Here is a 5408-nt window from a genome sequence, read left to right as displayed (position 1 = left end):
AAATAAAAAAAAAAAAAAGAAAATATACAAACCGCCAACGAACATGAAAAAATGCTCAATATCATTAATGATCAAGGAAATGGAAATCAAAACCACAATGTGATGCCACCTCACTCCTGCAAGAATGGCCGTAATTTAAAAATCAAAAAATAATAGATGTTAGTGTGGATGCAGTAAAAAGGGAACACTTCTACACTGCTGGTGAGAATGTAAACTAGTCCAACCACTATGGAAAACCGTGGAGATCCCTTAAAGAACTAAAAGTACAACTACCATTTGATCCAGCAATCCCACTACTGGGTATCTACCCAGAGGAAAATAAGTCATTGTATGAAAAAGATACTTGCACACGCATGTTTATAGTAGCACAAATCATAATTGCAAAAATGTGGAACCAACCCAAATGCCCATCAATCAACAGGTGGATAAAGAAACTGTGGTATGATAGAATACTACTCTGCCATGAAAAGGAATTAATTAATGGCATTTGGAGCAACCTGGATGGGATTGGAGATGATTATTCTAAGTGAAGTAATTCAGGAATGGAAAACCAAATATCATATGTTCTCACTCATAAGTGGGGGCTAAGCTATGAGGATGCAAAAGGCATAAGAATGACACAATAGACTTTGGGGACTCAGGAGAAAAGGGTGGGAAGGGGGTAAGGGATAAAAGACCACAAATTGAGTATATACTGTTCAGGAGATGGGTGCACCAAAATCTCACAAATCACAAACTAAAGAACTTACTCATGTAACTAAATACCACCTGTTCCTCAAAAACCTATGGAAATAAAAAGAAAAGGTGGCATGTGGTATGGAAGTAGTATATCTTAAGATGAAATTTGAAGTATAAAATTTAACTACCTGTCAGAACTGTTCCCAGGAAAACCTAGAAACAACCCAAATATCCGTTCACAGGAGAATGGATAAACTGTAGTAAAGTCACAAAGGAATATTATATAGAATAAATGAACTATAGCTTCTTGCAACAATATATTCCTTAGAGCAATAACCTTTTATAAGTTAAAGACAGCTAACATATACACTCAGAAGGAAAGCAGAGGAATGATGAACTCTAGTCAGCATGGTGGTTACCAAGTTGGGGAGGAGGGGCTGAGATGGAGAGGAGGCCACATAGATAATCATCAGGATTCATCATACCATATTAGATTATTATCAGATTCTAGTTTTCATGTAGATGATGAGCCACAGGGGTTTATTCCTTAATAAACTATAAAAAAAAACTATTAAAAAAACTATAAATAGTTAAATAAAAGAGGGCCACTGGTGAGAGAGTGTCATCTTGAGCCAGAGAGTATGACCAACCGAATCCTGTGCAACTGAGGTAAAATAAAACTAAGTTTATAAATATATAACTAGAAGGAAACGCTCCTAAATATAAGAACAATGATTATCTTCAAATGATGGAACTGTGTATTGTATATTCTTCTTTCTGTATTCTGTATTTTCTGATTTTTCTAGAATCAACACGTTATTTGTATCATCAAAAAAAATTGTTTTGTTTTGTTTTGTTTTTGAGACAGGGTCTCGTTCTGTTGCCCAGGCTGGAGTGCAGTTACACAATCTTGGGTCACTGAAACTTCCGCCTCCCAGGCCCACACGATCCTGCCACCTCCGCCTCTGGAGTAGCTGGGACTATGGACATGTGCCACCACACCTGGCTAATTTTTGTTACTTTTTTTGGTAGAGCCATGTTGCCCAGGCTGCAAAAAAAGAGAAATCTTTACATCTAGCAAAATAATTTCTTCATATCATCTAATACCTAGTCTTTATTCACATTTTTCCAGTTGTCTCCAAAATGGTTTACTAGAATTAGGATCCAAACTAAGTACAACATTACATTTAGCTATTGTATCCCTTATACTTTTCTTTTTAAGTTAGAGATGAGGTCTCGCTATGTTGGCCAGGGTGGTCTTAAACTCCTGGCCACAAGTGATCGTCCCCGTCTCAGCCTCCCAGTATGCTGGCGTTATAGCTGTGAGCCACTGTACCTGGCCTACACTTTTTTTTTTTTTTTGAAACAGAGTCTTGCACTGTTGCCCAGGCCAGAGGTGCAATGGTGCGATCTTGGCTCACTGCAACCTCCACCTCCCAGGTTCAAGCAATTCTCCTGCCTCAGCCTCACGAGTAGCTGGGATTACAGGTGCCCACCACCACGCCCAGCTAATTTTTTGTATTTTTAGTGGGGACGAGGTTTCACCATGTTGGCCAGGCTGATCTCGAACTCCTAACCTTGTGATTTACCTGCTTCAGCCTCCTAAAGTGCTGGGATTACAGGCATGAGGCACCACACCCGGCCCACTTATTTTTTTAATGGCTATACCTTCCCCACTGTTCTCCCAAGCCATTGATTTGTTGGAGAAACTGAGTCATTTGTGTTGTAGAATGCCCCATGTTACAAATTTGGTTGGCTGATACCATGTAGGATTGTTGAACATGTTCCTTTGTAACTCAGATTGCCTTTACACTGGTAATTAGATGTAAAGGCTGAGTAGACTCAAGTTCAGTTGCTTTATGCTTCTTAGGTGGTGCTAAGGATCAGTAGGCTCCCTCTGATCCCTCCATTGCAAAGCTCGCCTTCGACCTTTCAGTTAACTGTTGGAGCAGCCATGATGATCATGCTGAGAGGCCTTCTTTTATTTAGGGTTGCAAAATAGTGAGTTCCTAATTCTGTCATTCGGTATCTGCTTTTTGACTGAAATTCTGTAAAGAAGAATTTTCTCATTGAACTATTTGATTACTCTCAAAATCAGTTTATACAGGGAAGGTGAGAGGAAGAAAAATTCTTTTATCAGTTTTCAAAAAAATAAAGAAGTGCCCTAGCAACCTTCTATAGTAACCAACAAGGTTTTCTTTTTTTTTTTCAAGTATCATGAAACCATGGAGATTTTTTAAATTTTTATGTATTTATTTTTAATTTTAAAATTGTATTTAAAATTTTTTATCTATTTATTTATTTTGAGACTGGATTATGAAACTGGCTAATTTTGGTATTTTTGGTAGAGACAGGGTTTCACCATGTTGCCCAGGCTGGTCTGGAACTCCTAGGCTCAAACAATCTGCCTGCTTGCTGGGATTATGAGCCTTGAAACCATGGAGTGTTACATATTTTATATGTATCAATTAATTGCAAACATTATTTATTTTGATGTTTGAGCTGTCCAGCAAGAGTTCTTTTAAACTGGCTCCTGTGAACTGTAAAAAAATGTTTTAAATTGTGCTAAAATGCACATAACAGGGCTGGGCGTGGTGGCTCAAGCCTGTAATCCCAGCACTTTGAGAGGCCGAGACGGGCGGATCACGAGGTCAGGAGATCGAGACCATCCTGGCTAACCAGGTGAAACCCCGTCTCTACTAAAAAATACAAAAAACTAGCCGGGCGAGGTGGCGGGCGCCTGTAGTCCCAGCTACTTGGGAGGCTGAGGCAGGAGAATGGCGTGAACCCGGGAGGCGGAGCTTGCAGTGAGCTGAGATCCGGCCACTGCACTCCAGCCTGGGCGACAGAGTGAGACTCCGTCTCAAAAAAAAAAAAAAACACATAACATAAAAGTTACCATCTTAACCATTATTTGCAACAAATTATTTTTATTGTAAATTGACAATTTATAAATGTATAAGTTTATGGGTCACAGAGTGATGTCATAATTTTTGGGTACAATGTAGAATAACAAAATCAAGCTAGTTAACATAACCATCACTTCAAATACTTAATATTTTTGTGATGAGAACATTTGAAATTTACTCTTTGCAACTGTGAAATGTATAATACTCTATTATTAGGCTGGGCACGGTGGCTCACACCTGTAATCCCAGCACTTTGGGAGGCCAAGGCAGGCGGATCACCTGAGGTCGGGAGTTCGAGACCAGCCTGACCAAAATGGAGAAACCCCGTCTCTACTAAAAAATACAAAATCAGCTGGGCATGATGGTGCATGCCTGTAATCCCAGCTACTTGGGAGGCTGAGGCAGGAGAATCGCTTGAACCCGGGAGTCAGAGGTTGCGGTGAGCCGAGATCGCGCCATTGCATTTTAGCCTGGGCAACAAGAGCGAAACTCCGTCTCAAAAAAAAAAAAATACTCTATTATTAACTGTATTCACTATACTGTACAACAGAACTCAAAGTATAAAATGTATCCTTCCTGAGATTTTGTACCTTGACTATCATTTAAATTTTTTTTTTTTTTTTTTTTTTGGAGACAGGGTTTCGCACTTGTTGCCCAGGCTGGAGTGCAATGGTATGATCTCGGCTCACTGCAACCTCTGCCCCCTGGGTTCAAGCAATTCTCCTGCCTCAGCCTCCCAAGAAGCTGAGATTACAGGCACCCGCCACCACCTCTGGCTAATTTTTTGTATTTTTAGTAGAGACAGGGTTTCACCATGTTGGCCAGGCTGGTCTCAAACTCCCGACCTCAAATGATCCAACTGCCTTGGCCTCCCAAAGTGCTGGGATTACAGGCGTGAGCCACTGCACCTGGCCTTAAAATTTTTAAATGAGACAAAATATCATTTTCAAAACAGCATAAGAAAAAGTGAAATAGAGCAAATGGGTGAATAGAATAATAATTCATGCTATTACATGTTTAATGAACTGGCAGCAAGAGAAAAGTGGTCAAAGAAAGGCAGAGGAAACTGGTAACAAGAGGAAAATTGGTCAAAGAAATGCAGGGAGGGCCCGGGAGCAGCACCAGCCCCAGAGTGTGGGCCTGGGACTTGGGCCAGAACTGAGCCCTCCTGCAGGCATTTGGCTGCCCTGGGGGCCTGCTGCCTAAGGAAGGGGACAGGTGGGGCCCAGTACCTTGTGCCACCTCCCGCTCCACACACTCTGTCCTTTCCCCTCCCTTTGCAAAGAGTATTTTTCTAGCGCCTGAGCTGGACAGTTGTTTCTAAAACTATTTTGGTACCTGCTCCTGGGCCAGTCCCCAGCCTGTCATGAGTGTGTGTGTGTGGGCGTGGATGTGACTGGGAGCTCTGCTGGGCACCCGCAACTGGGGCCTAGTCAGGTGTGTGTGTTGCGCGGGATGAGGGGCGTCAAGATGAGTTTCCCTGTAGATTGTACCTTGGGGTTTTTTCCTGCCATTTTGTTAAAATTAGCGCCATTTTAATATTTAAAATACTGATTTTTAATATTGAAAATAAAAGCAGGCCGGGCGCGGTGGCTCAAGCCTGTAATCCCAGCACTTTGGGAGGCCGAGACGGGCGGATCACAAGGTCAGGAGATCGAGACCACCCTGGCTAATAGGGTGAAACCCTGCTCTACTAAAGAATACAAAAAACTAGCCGGGCGACGAGGCGGGCGCCTGTAGTCCCAGCTACTCGGGAGGCTGAGGCAGGAGAATGGCGTAAACCCGGGAGGCGGAGCTTGCAGTGAGCTGAGATCCGGCCAC

This window comes from Rhinopithecus bieti, unplaced genomic scaffold (assembly GCF_001698545.2).
Source record: "Rhinopithecus bieti isolate Rb0 unplaced genomic scaffold, ASM169854v2 scaffold_11401, whole genome shotgun sequence".
NCBI lineage: Eukaryota > Metazoa > Chordata > Mammalia > Primates > Cercopithecidae > Rhinopithecus > Rhinopithecus bieti.
This window is presented reverse-complemented; position numbering follows the sequence as displayed.